This window comes from Chiloscyllium plagiosum, unplaced genomic scaffold (genome assembly GCF_037043375.1).
Source record: "Chiloscyllium plagiosum isolate Xiang-an unplaced genomic scaffold, Cpla_swu_hap1 HiC_scaffold_30, whole genome shotgun sequence".
Taxonomy (NCBI): Eukaryota; Metazoa; Chordata; class Chondrichthyes; order Orectolobiformes; family Hemiscylliidae; genus Chiloscyllium; species Chiloscyllium plagiosum.
Genome location: NW_028270168.1, coordinates 57,037,441 through 57,057,126, shown reverse-complemented (window position 1 = coordinate 57,057,126; position 19,686 = coordinate 57,037,441). Strand labels below are relative to the sequence as shown.

General features: G+C 40.0%; 1 pseudogene; it reads right to left on the bottom strand.

Moving 5' to 3' along the window:
• Positions 1-16,771: 16,771 nt before the first annotated feature.
• On the bottom strand, positions 16,772-19,391 carry LOC148142207 (uncharacterized; annotated as a pseudogene).
• Positions 19,392-19,686: the final 295 nt, after the last annotated feature.

Sequence of the window (19,686 nt, the reverse complement as noted above, 5' to 3'; positions counted from 1 at the left end):
ACATGCATGCACACAAACCAATAGAGCAACATATCTAACACACAGAGATAGGCACATACAGAGCGGCATATAGACACATATACACACACAGAAACAGACAAAAACAGGGACAGAAATACGCAAACATATACATAGACACGCAAACACACATAAACTAAAAATATCATGCAATCCGGAAACATCCAAATTCATCCAACCAGTCTGTGCAGATAATAATTACAAAATGAACCAGTCGCACCTGCCTACGTCTGGCTCATAACCATTCGAACAGTCTATTTTTACTTAGATTACTTACAGTGTGCAAACAGGCCTTTCGGCCCAACAAGTCCACACCGACCCTCCGAAGAGCAACCCACCCAGATCCATTCCCTTACATTTACCCCTTCACCTAACACTGCGGGCAATTTAGCATGGCCCAGTCACCTAACCTGCACACTTTGGACTGTGGGAGGAAACCGGAGCACACGGAGGAAACCCACGCAGACACGGGGAGAATGTGCAAACTCCACGCAGACAGTTGCCTAAGGCGGGAATTAAACCCAGGTCTCTGGCAATGTGGGACAGCAGTGCTAACCACTGTGCCACCATGCCATCCGTAAATATAAATGTACTTATATAAATGTATTTTAAACATTGTAACTGTACCCGCATTCATCACTTCCGCTGGAAGCTCATTTTAAAGACAAACCAGCCTGAGTGTAAATAAGCCCCTCATGTATTTTTCTTTGCACGTTTTTTTCCTCTCACGATAAAAAAAAATCCCTTGTCTTGAAATCACTTATTCTAGGCAAAGTACATCTGCCAGTCACTTTATCTATACTGCTCATGGTTTTATAAACATCTCAAAGATTGTCCCTAACTTCCTAACTTCCGGTGTAAAACTTTTAACCTATCCAGCCTGTTTTTAAAATTCGATCCTCCATTCCTGTCAACATCATTGTAAACCTTTTCTGAACCCTACTTCTGCTTACCCATATCCTTCCAATAAAACGGCGGACAGAACTGGACACTGTACTCTAATGTCTTGCACAACCTCAACATGATGTTCCACCTCTTTTATTGAAAGCTATGAGCTATGACCCTGTCCAAATGTGACACAAGCACTAAGAAATTATATTGAACGCCAGGTCTGTCTACCAAAGACCCGACCTTCAATTTTACATGACCTTCCCTTTTTGGTTTCAGCAAAATGCAATATCTCGCATTGATCCAACATAAACGTCATCTGCTGCTCGTCAGCTAAGTGAGTGATAGTACTTTCTCCCTCCACTTTCAGTTTTTTTAAGATTAGATTTTTTAGATTACTTACAGTGTGGAAACAGGCCCTTCGGCCCAACAACTCCACACCGACCCACACCCATTCCCCTACAACTAGCACTATGGGCAATTTAGCATGGGCAATTCACCTAACCTGCATATTTTTAGACTGTGGGAGGAAACCGGAGCATCCAGAGGAAACCCACGCAGACACGGGGAGAATGTGCAAACTCCACACAGTCAGACATCTGAGGCGGGAATTGAACCTGGGTCTCTTGCCACCGTGACGCCCATAAACGGCCTCCCCTCCTACAAAAAGCCTTCAAATTCCGGCCTTGATTTTCCCAAAAACACTGAGTTTAGTTTCCCTTGTGTGGGCAGGAGGATGGCTTGAGAGATGGATCACAGAGATAGTCTGTGGTGAGGAAAGCCTGCCTGGTTCTGCTGGAACATAATTATCTGTCTTGTATTTTTTCATGGTTTCAGGAAGAGGGTAGTCGCAGCTTAGAAGTGGGAAATAATTATCTGCAAATTATTGCATATCTGCATTATATCCAAAATCTGCAAATTTGGTGCCAGAAATTATTGCTATTTCCTCATGTCCATGAATCAGCAGTAGTATTGATTCGAAATCCTTTATAGCGTAGCGTGAGACTGTAGGATTTCATTCCCACATATCTCAGTCTACAGGTAATAGTTATTTAAGCTGGAAATTATTTCCAAGCAATTTGAGATGTTAATAGTTTACCTCGAAGGCAGAAACTGCGGGGAATGATGCTGGTGTAACTGCAGAAGATGGACTGTTTCAGGTAATCGACAATGCTGGGGCCCATGCGGCTACCACTTTCGTCCGCAAGAAGTAGAATGATTCAAAGGAGACCTCAATAATTTCTCATTTGAATATAAAAGGGCAGTCCTTCAATAAGATATCAAATGGAGACAGAGCGTCTGCAATGGGATAGTGACAGGTGCATTTCCTGAGCAACATTTCAGCAAAAAAGTGAAATGTTGGTTATGGCAAGTTTTTGTTTTGGAGATAAAGCAACAATAAATATAACAGGAGATGGAACGCTGAAATCAGTGGTATAGAGAGAATTGTGTATTCTGGTACATGAACCACGCCAAGTTATTCAGAAGTGGCAGCAAGTCTGTGTGAAGGTTAATGGAATGACGCTGCTTCTTGCAAACGGTGACTGGCAGGATCCTAGAGATGTTTTAAGCATTTGTGCGAGACCAGATCGGAGGCACTTTGCAGATCTGATACCATAAACTTAAACCTTTGAAAATCTTTCTGTTTACTCTGTGCTGTGATGATGGCATTATGTTAGATTAACTGTTTAGGACTCAGAATGAACGATTTTGACAATATAAGATCTTGAGGAGATGGCCATTTCCGCTTATATAGGGAAATAATACTAGGGGAGCTTAAGACACATTCCTTTAAATTCTGATATTGAGAAGAATAATAAATGTTTTATTTGAAATTACATGGATACATAAAAACATATCTTCACGTCAAGTGAGACATTTTGTTGTATAGGAAATGTCTCTGTGAGCAACAACAGCAGTGAATTTGACGGACTCATACTGTTCGAGCCATGTTCCAGCAGCCCTCATATCGCCCACTTTGGGGTTGTTGAATATTATGTGTGATTCACCTCACACAGGGAAACGAACGTGCTGGCCTGGTTTTCCTCTGGTTGCTCCGGTTTCCTCCTACAATGCAAAGATATGCAGGTCAGCTGAATTGGCCATTCTCAATTCCCCATAGTATTCGGTAGATTAGTTAGTGGTACATATAGGGTAGGCAAATAGGTCTGAATGGGTTAATCATCGGAGGTTTGGTGTAGACTTGTTGGGCTGAAGCACCTATTTGCATACTGTAGGGATTGTAATCACAAGGTAACCTTACTGAGAAACAGTGGCCTTTTGGTTCCACTCTCTTTCCGTGTTCCTCCTCAGAATAATGTGCGCAATTTAAAAACCTTTCAGTTATCTATAACAATCCTGAATGATTCCTGACGAGAATTCATTGGAACCTCTGCATTGCCAGATGCAAAGACAATTCAGCTAAATTGAACTGTCCCCGGAAGAAATCCTGCAGTTTGTGGGAGCAGAATAACCGCAGAGACAAAATCACAATTTGGACAATCTCTCATTTTTGCTTTTCTCACAACTTCAACTAATATCTGGTCAAAGTCGCAATTCTTTCAAGTTAACACTCTGCAGAGATTTTCATTTCGAGATTGTTATACGTGTGTGTGTCAGTGTTTTTAAAAGGGAAATATTTATGTTCATACTCGCAATATCGAAACTATTATTCATTTTCCATTATTGTTGAGCAAGTTTGCTTTAGTTATAAACTTGCCAACTTTAACAGGTTAAAGAAACCTGGTTGGCTTCTTCCTAACACTGACCCTAATACCTTTATGTTAAGACCATAAGACCATAAGACCATAAGACATAGGAGTGGAAGTAAGGCCATTCGGCCCATCGAGTCCACTCCACCATTCAATCATGGCTGATGCGCATTTCAGCTCCACTTACCAGCGTTCTCCCCGTAGCCCTTAATTCCTCTAGACAACAAGAATCTATCAATCTCGGCCTTGAAGACATTTAGCATCCCGGCTTCCACTGCACTCCGTGGCAATGAATTCCACAGGCCCACCAATCTCTGGCTGAAGAAATGTCTCCGCATTTCTGTTCTGAAATGACCCCCTCTAATTCTAAGGCTGTGTCCACGGGTCCTAGTCTCCTCATCTAACAGAAACAATTTCCTAGCATCCACCTTTTCCAAGCCATGTATTATTTTGTACGTCTCTATTAAGTCTCCCCTTAATCTTCTAAACTCCAACGAATACAATCCCAGTATCCTCAGCCGTTCCTCATATGTTAGACCTGTCATTCCAGGGATCATCCGTGTGAATCTCCGCTGGACACGTTCCAGTGCCAGTATGTCCTTCCTGAGGTGTGGGGACCAAAACTGAACACAGTACTCCAAATGGGGCCTAACCAGAGCTTTATAAAGTCTTAGTAGTACATCTCTGCTTTTATATTCCAACCCTCTTGAGATAAGAGACAACATTGCATTCGCTTTCTTAATCACGGACTCAACCTGCATGTTTACCTTTAGAGAATCCTCGACTAGCACTCCCAGATCCCTTTGTGCTTTGGCTTTATTAATTTTCTCACCATTTAGAAAGTAGTCTATGCTTTTATTCTTTTTGCCAAAGTGCAAGACCTCGCACTTGCTCACGTTAAATTCCATCAGCCATTTCCTGGACCACTCTCCCAACCTGTCTAGATCCTTCTGTAGCCTCCCCACTTCTTCAGCACTACCTGCCTGTCCACCTAACTTCGTATCATCGGCAAACTTCGCTAGAATGACCCCGGTTCCCTCATCCAAATCATTAATATATAATGCGAACAGCTGTGGCCCCAGCACCGAACCCTGTGGGACACCGCTCGTCACCGGCTGCCATTCTGAAAAAGAACCTTTTATCCCTGCCTTCTGTTAGACAGTCAATCCTCAATCCATCCCAGCAGCTCACCTCGAACACCATGGGCCCTCACCTTGCTCAGCAGCCTCCCGTGTGGCACCTTATCAAAGGCCTTTTGAAAGTCTAGATAGACCACATCCACTGGGTTTCCCTGGTCTAACCTACTTGTTACCTCTTCAAAAAATTCCAACAGGTTTGTCAGGCATGACCTCCCTTTACTAAATCCATGTTGACTTGTTCTAATCAGACTCTGCTCTTCCAAGAATTTATAAACCTCATCCTTAATGATGGATTCTAGAATTTTACCAACAGCCGAGGTTAAGCTGATTGGCCTATAATTTTCCATCTTTTGCCTTGATCCTTTCTTGAACAAGGCGGTTACAACAGCCATCTTCCAATCATCCGGGACCTTTCCTGACTCCAGTGACTCTTGAAAGATCTCAACCAATGCCTCTGCTATTTCCTCAGCCACCTCTCTCAGAATTCTAGGGTGTATCCCATCGGGGCCAGGAGATTTATCAATTTTAAGACTTTTTAACTTTTCTAGCACTATCTCTTTCGTAATGGCAACCATACTCAACTCAGCCCCGTGACACCCTTTAATTTTTGGGATATTACTCATGTCTTCCACTGTGAAAACTGACGCAAAGTACTTGTTTCGTTCTCCTGCTATTTCCTTATCTCCCATCACTAGGCTTCCTGCATCAGTTTGAAGTGGCCCAATGTCTACTTTTGCCTGTCGTTTGTTTCTTATGTACTGAAAGAAACTTTTACTATTATTTCTAATATTACTGGCTAGCCTACCTTCATATTTGATCCTCTCATTTCTTATTACACTCTTTGTTATCCTCTGTTTGCTTTTGTAGGTTAGGTTATATCACCAAGCCGATTACATTTAAAATTTTCTGAGAGACTCACACTCACATGGCACGCTCTCTCAAATGCATATACTCAGTTTCACTCGTGCACACACTCTATCAAGCACACACACATGTGCACACATAAATACTATGTACTATGGTCCTGCCCCATTCGGGATGGGATCTATCCTAGGATCCTCTGGATAACAATGGAAGCGATTGCCGAGCCTTTGGCATTGATCTTCAAATCATCATTATCTATAGGAATAGTGCCTGAGGACTGGAGGATAGCAAATGTGGTTCCCTCGTTCAAAAAGGGTAGTAGAGGCAACCCTGTAATTACAGACCAGTGAGTCTCACTTCAGTTGTTGGTAAAGTGTTGGAAAAGGTTAGAAGAGATAGGATTTATAACCATCTAGAAAAGAATAACCTGATCGGGGCAGTCAGCATGGTTTTGTGAAGGATAGGTCGTGCCTATCGAATCTTATTGCGTTTTTTGACAAAGTGATCAAACAGGTGGATGAGAGTAAACCGGTTGATGTGATGTGCATGGATGTGGTGCAAGGCGTTCGATAAGGTTCCCCACAGTAGGCTATTATACAAAAGTGGAGGAATGGGATTGTGGGAGACATAACAGTTTGGATCAGTAATTGGCTTTCTGAAAGAAAACAGGGGGTTGTAGTTGATGGAACATGTTCATGTTGGTGTCCAGTTACTAGCGGCGTACTGCAAGGGTCGGTGTTGGGTCCACTGCTGTTCGTCATTTTTATAAATGACCTGGATGAGGGCTTAGAAGGGTGGGTTAGTAAATTTGCGGACGACACTAAGGTCGGTGGAGTTGTGGATAGTGACGAAGGATGTAGTAGGTTGCAGAGAGACAGAGATAGGATGCAGAGCTGGGCTGAGAGGTGGCAAATGGAGTTTAATGTGGACAAGTGTGAGGTGATACACTTTGGACGGAGTACTCGGAATGCGAAGTACTGGGCTAATGGTAAGATTCTTGGGAGTGCAGATGAGCAGAGAGATCTCGGTGTCCATGTATACAGATCCCTGAAAGTTGCCACCCAGATTGACAGGGTTGTTAAGAAGGCATACAGTGTTTTGTCCTTTATTAATAGAGGGATTGAGTTCCGGAACGAGGAGGTTATGCTGCAGCTGTTACAAAGCTCTGATACGGCCACACTGTATTGCATACAGTTCTGGTCACCGCATTATTCGTGGGCGGCACGGTGGCACAGTGGTTAGCACTGCTGTCTCACAGCGCCTGAGACCCGGGTTCAATTCCCGCCTCAGGCGACTGACTGTGTGGAGTTTGCACGTTCTCCCCGTGTCTGCATGGGTTTCCTCCGGGTGCTCCGGTTTCCTCCCACAGTCCAAAAGATGTGCAGGGTCAGGTGAATTGGCCATGCTAAAATTGCCCGTAGTGTTAGGTAAGGGGTAAATGTAGGGGTATGGGTGGGTTTCGCTTCGGCGGGTCGGTGTGGACTTGTTGGGCCGAAGGGCCTGTTTCCACACTGTAATGTAATCTAAATCTAAATTATAAGAAGGATGTGTAGGTTTTGGAAAGGGTGCAGAGGAGATTTACTAGGATGTTGCCTAGTATGGAAGGAATGTCTTACGAGGAAGGGCTGAGGGCCTTGAGGCTGTTCTCGTTAGAGAGAAGAAGGTTGAGAGGTGACTTAATAGAGACATACAAGATAATCAGAGGGTTACATAGGGTGGACAGGCAGAGCTTTTTTCCAAGTATGGGAACGGCAAATACAAGGGGACACAACTTCAAAGTAAGGGGAGATAGGTATAAGACAGATGTCAGAGGTAGTTTCTTTACTCAGAGAGTAGTAAGGGTATGGAATGCTTTGCCTGCATCGGTAGTAGATTCGCCAAGTTTAAGTGCACTTTAGTCGTCACAGTACAGGCAAATGGACCTACATGGAATAGTGTAGGTGGGATGGGCTTCAGATTAGTATGACAGGGTGGCGCAACATCGAGGGCTGAAGGGCCTGTACTGCGCTTAATGTTCTATGTTCTATGTTACCTGATTAAAGAGCAGAGCTGTGAAAGCTTGTCCTTTCAAACAGACGTATTAGACTATAACATGGTGTTTTGTGATTTTATCAGTCTCTTCATAAATCACTCTGAACCTTTCGACTAAATGCCAGTTTGTAAGTCACTTCTGAGTATTTCTCATTCACTCTCAACGATCCTGATCCCTTCCATTCGAGAAAAATGGAGGTTTCTCAAGCAAATCAGGAATGTCTCCCAGGAGACGATTGTGTTGACCATGTTCTGTGTGTTGTCTCAGGAGGCGTGTGAATTAAAGGAGGTGAACAGTGAAACTATATGGGTGTTCTGTCTATTGGATTAGAATTTATCTGATCATCCAGCCAGGAGAGAAAAAGTTATCGACATTATGGAGATAACTGATAATATCAGGATAATGACAGGGATACACCTGAGTGACTCACATTGCTGGCTGCACTGACTGCAGAAAAACAACAGATAGTTGCACTGCTAGATGCAGTACAGCTTGCTGATCACAGAACAGATAAAACCGAGGAGAAGTAGACTAGTATAACCTACAAATTGACCACAAACCCGCACAAACAAGTGTGTGAATTGAGGAAATGTGGAAGGCGAATCTAATGAAAGTATTCTCTTTATTAGCTTGAGCTCAATGAAAAGCGGAGTGCAAAGTATTTACATTGAAGCACTTTGATACTGCAAGCGGACTCAAAGGGTGGAGTGAATTTATTTCATCATTCCGCTTTTAAAGATGAAGGGACAGTTTGTATCAAAGGGATACAGTGTGTGAATTAGCCATATGAAGCAATTGGACATGGTTTTTGGACGATTAAAAGCAGCCAAAAAGCCTGAGAGTGAGCATCCACGGGCAGGACGTGACTGAAAAGCTTGTTTAGCTTGTTTAGCTGTTCAAGTATTGAAGCGCTTCAAAAATGTCTGACGGCATCCGAGTAGCAAGTTAGTTGATGTTTCGAGCATAATCTCTTCATCAGGGATAGATGACATAAACGTGTATCCACCATTTCTGGAATGTAAATCATTAGATGTGAAACGATTTTATTTTCTTGACTGTGTAAGCATAAAGTTTAAAATTGAGATTGGAAGAAAATGTCCACAAGTTATCGAGTGAATGAGAGAGAAAGTGTTTGAGGTACTGAATCTTCGTTGTCTGGATGTGAAATGTTCGAGTGTGCAAAGTGTTAACCGTTTGAGTTTTGGTTTGAATGGGTTTTTTGTTTGTTGGTGCCGAACTGCTGTTATGTCATTTGTGTTTTGTCCCTCCATGCGCCTTGAGAGCAGTGTTTAGTTTATATTTTGTGAATGCATGGTGATGTAATAGTGCAGTATGTGCTTGAATGAGTTTGCAACATATCTGGTTCAGTTGATGCCCCCTTTCAAAAATAGTCAGCGATTGTTCAAAAGAAACCTGATACTGGATGGTTGTTTAGTCCTGGGTAAATGGTGAATTTCAGAATCTTCATATTGAGTTTATTATGATTGAAATTTCATTTTCTGATCAGAGTGTATTTCCAGGTTGTATTGGAATATTAAATGCAATCTTCAGTTCTACTGATAAGATTTCCTCCTGTTAAATAATTTTTGGATCATTAAAATGAGGAAGGTGGGAATTCTGGACAAGTAGTTCTCTTTGAACAGAATTGTGGAATGCCAAAAATCATATCATATCAAACAGAAATGTGTGAACAGACCGCACTGGGACAGTTATCTTGCAAGACAATCGAAGTAACCTTGAGAACGTAACTGCCAATATTTTTCTCTACCGTTTCAGCCATGTGTAGCGAGACAAACAAGTGTGTAATTTCACCCAGGAGCCGCAAGGCACGAACAAATAATTAGACACATGAGACACATTTAGGGAAAAGATCAAAAGCCCATTCTCCCAGTGAAGTTAAATAAGTCCTCTGTGAACATTGGATTTCATTCACAAAGAGTCTCATGGGAAATGAAATGAGAGCATTCCGTATAGTTGTATGAGAACAATGTTTAAAAAATGTTAAAACTCTTCAATGCTGAAATCAAGCGTGAAAACAGCGTTGAAATCACTGAGAAATTGGGGCTGATTTGTGTTTGTACGAATCACTCAGTGAGTGATCAACTCTCACGGAATTATGTGCCTATCTGAGTTACATTTTACACAGGCAGAAAATATTGATGATTCATTGCACAATGGCTCCTTCCAAATCACGGAACGAAATGGAGTTGGGAAAGAGGGAAGCAGAGTTCAGTTGTTGGGGTAATTAGAAAAGACAATCTAAAGGACGAGGTAATAGTACAGCTCAGCGATATGGTAAATGCTACAAGACAGTAGATGTGAGGCACAGAACAGAGGAATTTCTTTATCTAGTACGCAATTATAAAAGTGTAGGGAAAATTAACCTTGGCCCAAACTTTAATGCTTTGCATCGAAATGTACGAAGCATTCAAAACAGACTTAAGAAGTTAATGATTCAAATAGACACAAATGGGTACAATTTGATCGCGATTACTGAGACATGGTTCCAAGGAGGTGAGGTCCAGGAATTTAAACCGAAGGATACACAGCTCTTTGGAAAAATATATTTTGAAAGGAAAAGGAGGTGGAGCAGCTTTGCTGATGAAGGAGAGGATCAGTGCTGTAATGAGAAATGGCATAAGCTTGGGCGAATCAAGTAGTGGAATCCCTCTGCGTAGAAACATGTAATAGCAAAGGAAAGAAGTACTTGGGAGGAGTAATCTGTAGGTCTTCAAAGAGCATTTGAACAGTGAGGCACCGTGTAAACCAAGAAATATTAGGGGCTTGTAAGAAAGGTATGGCAATAACTATAGGTGATTTTAACATGCACATAGATTTGCAGAATCAAATTGGCAAGGGTAACCTGGCGCAGAGTTCATTGTATATATTAGAGATTGTTTCTTGGAGCAGTATGTTGTGGAACCAACCAGGGAGCAGGCGACTCTAGATTTTGCATTGCGTAATCAAGAATAATTAATTGGTGACATCATAGACAAGGATCCTCTAGAGTGTAGTGACCAAAGCATAATAGAATTCAAAATTCAAGTTTGCAAGTGAAAAAGTGGAATCCCACGCTAGTATTCTGGCGTTAAACGAAGGAAATTACATAGGCATGAGGACATATCTGGACCACTTGGATAGGCAGGAAGGCTAAAATGTAAGACAGCTGATGAGCATTGGCAGTTGTTTAAGGAGCTACTCAATCCCTCACAACTAAACAATATCTCAGTGAGAGAGAAATATGCTAAGCCGGTAAAAAAAAAGTCCATGACAAAAAAAAAGGGGTCAAGGTCAATATAAAGTCAAAAACTAAGGGAAACCACAATGCAAAGGCGAGTGGCAGGCTGGATGATTAGGAATCTTTCAAACATGAACGAGGAGGTACTTGAAGAGAAAAAGAAACAAAGTGCTACCGTACATTATGAAAGAAAACTAGCACAATACATAGAAAATGATAGCAAAACAATCGAAAAGCATATAAAAAGATCACTAAGGCGTATGTTTGACAATTGGAAGATGAATCCGTAGAACTAATAGGAGGGAAGACTAAAATGGCAGAAATGCTGTATCAATACTTTGCTTCGGTTTTCACGGTGGAGGACAATAAACCAACTTCTATTAGAACAGGCATGTCAGATGCATTAGGAAGGCTGTAACGTACAACAATTAACATCACTATTGATAACGTACTCACGAAACCATTTGGATTGAGGTCACACAAGTCCCCCGGGCCTGACAGCCGATATCATCAGGCATCACAGTAAATGATGGCAGAGATAATGGACCCATTCCGTTCCATTACCTAGAGTCTGTTTGCTTTTATAACTGTTCAGTATAATAAATGTTTGTGTCTTCATTTCGTACACAAGACATCTGTACTCTGTGTGTGTGCAGTCTTTCCACACGAACCTCCTTTAAACAATTGATCCGTGCTATCATTCATGATACTGGGCGTTTATTGGCTTGAAAATGAATTACGATAAAAATCAGTAATGATGGTCAATATTGGCTCAGTAAATTTGGAAACTGAATTAGTACAAATAAGTAGTTTCAATAATAGATGTGGCAGGAATTCATGGAGACATCAACATTCTGTTGGTCAGAGTAGTGAACAAAAACAAAAACTGCCATAAAGGAAATAAAGTAGTAGGTTATTAGTATAAAATATGCCAAATCAATCTTTCTCCAAGAACATTCCAGTTGCTTCACTTGGGCAAAAAAACCGAAAACAAGAGGCAAGAGTTTCAGAATGTGGAGCTTATTGATTAGGAGAGGGCGTTAATGTGTTGTCAATTTGTTAAATTCTCCACATAATGTTATTGTGGATAAGTTAAGACTAAACTTAAATCAAGGAACAACCGATTTTCTTTCGGAACACAACAGGAAATTAAAGAATATGAGGAACAATCTTGAATGCGTAGGTGACACTCAAATTCAGGGATCATTACCATAATTGCAGAGTATCATTGCCGCAGAACAGTATGGTGTGTTCCAGTATCTTTTGATTTTTCTTTTTATAATGTTACGATTCTCGTCCATGACAGTAAATATTGACCATCCCGAAAATGGCCCTGGTCTTGACGAGCCATTTTTTACACCTGAAGTGTAGAATGTACTAATGATGACAAATTAAATGATGTACTGTTCCCATTGTTTGAATGTTCTCGGGATTACATTAATAAAGCTTATTTCAATTCGTAAGTTTCTTAGTTCCGTTTAGTTAGCAAGCAATTGCGAATTGGTGTTTCTATTTCTGCAAATATTGTGGCAAACTCGATAAGTACTTCTTAACAGCACCTTTAAGACACTGCATTCTATCGAAAGATACACGATAGATACGTTTGAGTGTGAGTTTCATTTGTTCTTCAAAACAAGCACAAATATATTTGGTAAAATAAAAAGTCTGTTGCCTCGAAGTCTTTAGGTAGTAAACCTTAAATTTGCAAAGTTACAGCATTACCAACGTATGACGGAAAAAACAACGCTGTTCAAAAAGAGCGTTGTTTGATCATCACTTTGTCAAAGGAGTTTGGGACATGAAAGACAAATACAACTGCATTCACATATAGAGTACATGAACATACATTGAAAATTAAGAACATACTTTGGTCCAGAATTTTACAGTCATTAGTGAGCTACTTATAATTTTCCCTATTGCCATACCGTGGGTATTCCTCAATTTATCATTCGCTTTCAATGTTTCCAACTTTCCATTACAAAAAAGTTATAATTTAGATTAATCAACTAAATTCGTCGTTTTTTCTTCTCTCTTTTTTGAAAATCAAAGGTGAATTTTCTTTGATCAAAGGTCAATTCACCTGACCCGCACATCTTTGGACTGTGGGAGGAAACCGGAGCACCCGGAGGAAACCCACGCAGACACGGGGAGAATGTGCAAACTCCACACAGTCAGTCGCCTGAGTCGAGTTTTGCCTCTTCCTGAGTACAGCCGTCTGTATACAGCTTTAGGAAACTTTCCTGAATGCACTTAACTAATTCGGCTTCATCTAAGCCCTTAACTTTTACGAAAATTAAAATCCCATGAAATGCCAAATCTATTGCTCCTGCAACTCTCCCGAATCTCCCTGCATATTTGTTGCTCTAATTCCAGTAGACTGTTTGGGGGCCGATAGTGCAACTCATTAACGAAGTCATCCCCTTCTTACTTTTTTAGCTGCCACTCAAGGCAAGATGAAACACAAGTGACATAGTGGTCATCACATCGTCAGGTGGCTGGAACAAACGCATTTCGGTGTTATTTTCAATTTTATGGCAGCCAGCTGCCACGTGATTATTGGTTGTTTGTTGTGATGTAGCTTTGTGACATCCTGAAAACTGTATCCGAAATATAATCGACTTGCAATTATTGAATAATATTTAATTCCTTGCTTAAAGCATTGATCATCTGGTGTGGAGATATCAATGGGTGGTGTGTCGAGTTCAGCTTCACAATGATATCTTCAAATTAAACTAGTAAGGAGTAATGGTGTAGTGTTAATAGAGCATGATAGTGAGTAATTGAAGGAAAGTGCAAAAGTGCATGAAGAAAGGCCAGATTCAAAACCATTTCTTTTAGCCAGGAAAACAGTCTGACTCCATTATGTTATGTTTGATTGCATTACAAATCACATAACGTTTTCTCCACATACATTACCAGGTGTTTGTTCTCCTATCATTAAGATACATAGCATTCGTGATTGTCACACTCGTGGTTAGGTACAATTTCATGGATGATTGGATGGCAAATTGCTTGAAAAGCAATTGCCCATGCTGAGCTGTAATGTACGTCAGTCAAAGGTAGGGGTATGGAAGAGAATCATTAGGTCTCGTGGTTCATGCTCATTTTATTAATACATCTGGTTACGATCAGATGTATTATGTACTATTTGTCGTAAAACATAGCATCCACACCACATCCACAAACATTTGGGTGATATTTGCTGCATGGTGCTACTTAATTCTACAAGGTAACATTACATGCAGTGGTATCAAATTAATCTTTTACAAATTAAGCTGAAACATTAAAATAATATGATTAAAGTGAAACAATTATTCTCAAGATACAATTGTCCAGCCAGTGCGACAACGGTTAATTCATGCCATTGTATCAAACGATATGGTCCCAGCATATAACAAATAATTTGATTAACTGTGATATTAAGATTAGTTTGGGTGTGATATAGGTCCCAGATGGACCTATTATCAAACTTTCAAACCATGGTAGCCAAAAAGCAGTTTCCTAAATCGTTGCCAGCTCATGACTTTTTCCATGCTTTCGATAGTTTAACAGCTTCCTTTGTTCGTTGTCCCGCTTTAGATCCCTTGTTTTATAACGTGTCAGCATCCACGGAACATAATGCAGCCAATATTACTCCTATTCCACTGATAATAGACGAGAGTATATATATATATATAATAGACGAGACTTTGCTCTGTAATGTCCATGGTAGATATAAATGTTATATCTGGGAAGCCCCGTTATATCCACAGTCACAGTCAAATCAACATTTGTTTTGAATTCTGGCGTATAGCTGTCATATAAACGCTGATGTTGAGATAAGTGTACAGCTTTGAAAGCATTGGGTTCCCAAGCCTGCTAAAATATTTCCCAACATGTTTTACACCCCTTTTTCTCTGTAGGACTTTGCCACGATGACGAATCAACTAGACCAAGTCCTTCTCCAAAAACTGTGGAGGTCCCAACTCATCCAACATGTTCACTCGGACACCAAAGCCATCATTAAGGGTTCGAGTCACAGAATATTTATTCAATAAAAGTATCCTTCTTCTTTTGAAAAGTTTGATCAGACCCTTCTCGCAGAGCCAAATGCATTAATAAGCTGAAAGTACCAAGTGGGCTATTTGCGTGAAGAATAAAATAATGACAATAAGATACGTGCAATTGAATATATAGCTAATGCGTTTGGGTAAAATAATTACTCCACCATACGAATATGTCCATTACAGCTAAACAGTTCAAATTATTTGTTAGAATATAACAACAAGTGAGTTTTACATTACCCTGCTGTAGGTTACTGACTTTGATGACTTGTAACTGTATCTCTGATTGCACAGCAATGATATTGCTTGAAGTTCAACCAGTGGATCCAAGTCCCTGATGTTAGTACTATTCTTGTTACATTTTTAACGGTAATTTCGTAGGACTCTCAGTGATTATCCAGGCATTTCATTGTTCAGAATAAAATGAAAACATCTTTATGTGTTTACTGCACGAAACAAAAATCCGTTCCACAGAAAAACAAGTTGATTGAAGGTTGAGCAGCCAGTATAGATTGTTTTTGCGTTCGGTTACTAATCTTCCATTTTGACACAATTCCTCATTCTCTTGTCCAATTATTTCTTCAGGATTAATCATTAATGGTATTGTTTGGAGATTTGACTTTAATGTCTAACACATATGGGCAGCTGACCAAGGCAGGCAAGACAGGAGGGAGAGTACAAAATCAGGCCACCGAGAGATTTGAAAGGGAAATCGTTTAAATAGGATTGTGGATTGTTTAAGGGCCAATTTTGGTCATGGGGGTCAGGGGATGATAGATTAGTGGGACCAGATATCAGCGTATCAGTCCGATTCTGGTTTTTGTTAGGGTGCACGTTGGACGGTTCGAATAGTCATCCAATCACGAGGAATAATATAAACGGGGAGTGCTGAGAAGTGAATGAAGTGAAACAAGGAGTGAGGTGATGGTTCCCATCTGAAAGGAAAATATTCGTACTGATTGCATGAGTATCTGTCAGAATCTCACCTCACTGTCAAATATGGGTAATGTATGATTAGTCAGGACCATCAAGAAAGAAATTGCATGCTGAGGGGTGAAAATTGTGAGCTGCCATGAAGCTACGACTAAAGGATTGTCATGTGCAGGAATCACGTCATCTCACTGCTAAATAACACCCATCTTCAATCAAAAGATAAATAGAACCCAAAACTCTAATGTCCACTGCTGAGTTAACAAAGTGCTATGGGATATGGAAAACAAAACTTGTGACAAGCAATTTAGTTTATGTCAATGAAGTAACGCATAATCTTTTCTTTATATGCCATACGTTTAGTGAGGTGAGAAAACAGATAATACATTGCACTTTGATTTGATAGCAGCATAATACCAATACTTTCTCTTCAGATGTGAGAAATGTGAAATTCGAAACACAGGACTTGGAGGCGAGATAATTACTTCGTCCTGACTTCCTTGTCTTCAGTGAAGATTTTGATTGTTTTCTTTCCACCCCGTTCTCAGAAGCATCAACTTGCAATTTTGATGCATTTTTTAGAATTTCAATGATCCAAAATTAAGCCTTGTATTAATCATGGCATCCTGTTAACAAGCCACCTTTGCAAATTCTGTGATGGGGGCTGCTTTCTACTCCTAAAGCTTTTGATGACTAAGTAAAATTTTCTCGCGATTTGACATTCAACATTTTTTTCTTAACTTGATGCAAAATGGCTTCGCGGTTATCTGAGGACAAATTATATCCTATGGTTCACACTTTTTGACATTCACCTACATTTTTTCATTATTTTGAACAGAACCACGCTTCTCCCTTCGGTTCTTTTATAATCTATGTTAACATTATATATAATTATCTTTGTGTGGCTCTCATTTCCTGTGATTATTGATGCATTTAACAAGGAATATGACGGGATATTTCAATGCACTCTTCAACTGTTGTCTGAACATGGTTTGCGTTGTCTCATAAATAAACGTGTTTGTGCAGCAACTTAAATTCCGCAGCATATAGGATAAGTTGTCAAATATATCATTAGGGTCGTCGATATGGTCATCAATATCAAAAAAATCTAAGATATAAACAAACCACAATAAAATGAAACTGATTGATATGGTGAAGAGTAAAATCATCGACTTCCGTCTGCTCTCCATCTCAGGGTCACTGCGATTCTCTCCCTTACCCTGACCTTTCAGTGATTTACGAACTCGACTGCCCATTAATATGTGTTTGACTGTCAGAGCGTTCAGCAAAATAAGCAAAGCAAACGGTAGCAATGGCGATAAAGCTTTTTCAAACATTCTAAATCCAATCCATCCCGGGTCAGTAAAATAGTTTTGCCTATTCGAACAGCGCCACTCCATATTGTCAATTATCTACCTATTTTTATATCTAAATAGGTAGGGATGTTTTTCAAACAGAAGAAAACCCCAGTTGTTCCAAGAACAACAGCCGCAGTTTTCCTGTTACAATATTTACTTTTCAGCTTTTGGCAGCAAATGGCAACAAATCAGTCAAAGGTGAAAGTAACAGTGAACCAGACAGAGCAGTCTATAGATGATCTGACCAAGACATAAAGAGGGCGATACACAGATGTGAGTTTCAGGAAGTTTAAAGGGAATAAATAATTATTTATTCGACGAAGAACCACTTCAGTAATAATCGTCAGAAGATCTGCTGCTGCCATAGCCACCAGGTAGTAAGTCGTACACTTGGAGAGCCCGCACTTTCCCCTGGATAAAATAACCAATGCTGTTAAATTAACTGCAAGAGGAACAGATGGAAGAAGAGATTAGCAATCACAGGCATACCTTCACACTTTCTGAGCACAAACAGTCAGGACATTTGCCTCAGTGTATGTGATTTGGGAACGCATATGCTAATAACTTGAATAATCAGCTGATCTTATCGCCAGTTTGCCTGTGTTCAGTAATACCGTAGAAGTTTACTGTAGTGAAAGAAATAGCTGAAAATGCGCCACTTTGATGTCTAAACATGTTAGCGAAGAATCATAGAATATCCAGCAGTCCAGAAAAACTTCGGTACAGTTTGTGAGGAGTGGAAAATGTCAGGTCACGGTTCTGAGCCTATCTTCAACAGTAATCTGCTGTGGACCACTCTCTGAGTTTGAAACACAGGGATCTGCATTTAAATGAACTTATAAAGAGGAAAGAAACTCAAAGCAATAATGCAAGTGAAGAAATCACTGACGTTTATTTCGATTGAAAGATTAAAAGAGGAAGATATCGGTGTCCACTGAGATAGAACCGTATATTCTGCACACTTAGGATAAAATACGCAATATTTGCATGACTGCTATCGTGGATGCAGTTGCATAACGGGTTGTCGCCTTTATGTAATGAAGAATCATACAATAACTGAGGATCATGATACGTAGGGATGTATTGCGACTTTATTGTATATGGACAAAGGCCAAGAAGTGAACCAGTCTTGGGTAAGAAAGTAATCAAAGAATAACTAGAGCAATGATCGAGAAGTTATTCCCAGTATGATGTTGCCCTATCCTGAAATTCGTCAAAATAGTTCAGTCAAAAATAAATCCAGCTTTAAAAAATACATATTTATTTCTAGAATGATGAGAACGTGGTAGAGAATCACGTGGAGAAGTTCAAATGAGAAGCACTGAGGAGGAAATTATGCATTCGTATTAGAGAACCAGAAATGAAACGTCAGGCTGACAACGAAATGGAAATGGAACTGGAATGTGGCTCTCCCACAGCAAGAAGACAGTAATTGCCCAGATTTGCCAAATGGCCTCATTGTGGTCTATCAAATATATAGCAGGAAATAAATATCGATAGCCTGCAGGGTATTTTTCACAATTATGATGCAGAGTATTTTTGAAAACATCATTTTGCTCTATTGGTTTTCAGAACTGTGACTGAGAAAGTGGATTCGTACTTATCTGAAAGAACTTTTGGAAATGACTGTACTTAAGTAGATTTCAAATGTACACAAATGTATAGCGACAAGTCCTTCCAAACATTCATAATCGCTCTTGTTAGGTTTTACAAATATAGAGTCAGCCAAATTCAGTAAAAATTTGGAGAAGCAGATAGACAATGCAATGAATGCCCACAGTTGCCAATGGTGGAAAAAGGCTCGACATTAACCAATAATGCAAGGAAATGTTTTTTTCTCAAAGCATTTGCTGCTTTAGGTTCTGTTTCCAAAGAACAAAATGATCCATGAAATCAATGAAAATACAGATTCTTGCGAGAAAGTAACAGTGTAGAAAGCAGAACTGAGATAAGTCAATAAACAGCAGAAACTTCATTATATCATTAAATGTGTCTGTATATGACGGTGAACATTTTATCCTATATATCTTTAATATTCAGCGTTAAATATCAGAAACCATTCTACATGCACGTTTGCACAGCTTCATTTGTTGTAGCACTTATCAGGGACACCAACTATCGCAAGAATCACATAGTACACATTCCGGACCCATTGAATTGGTAGATGCATCTTCCGTGTGAAGTGATCTTTTTATAAAGCAGTCTGCTGCGAACCTCGTCTCCAAACTAAATTTTGAGGATGGATATTCTGAGCAGCAGCTTTATAACTGTCAGGGCTACTGGGGACCCAAAATTGCAAAATTATTTATCTGCCTTTCATAATCATTGCACAAGCAGATTGCGACAGTTGTAATCCTTCCCTGATGGTGTGACATAATTAACACTGAATTGGAGTGCACTCAACATTTAAGTAAGAAATATTGGTGAGCAAAACTGATAACTGATAAAAACAAACGCAGTTACGC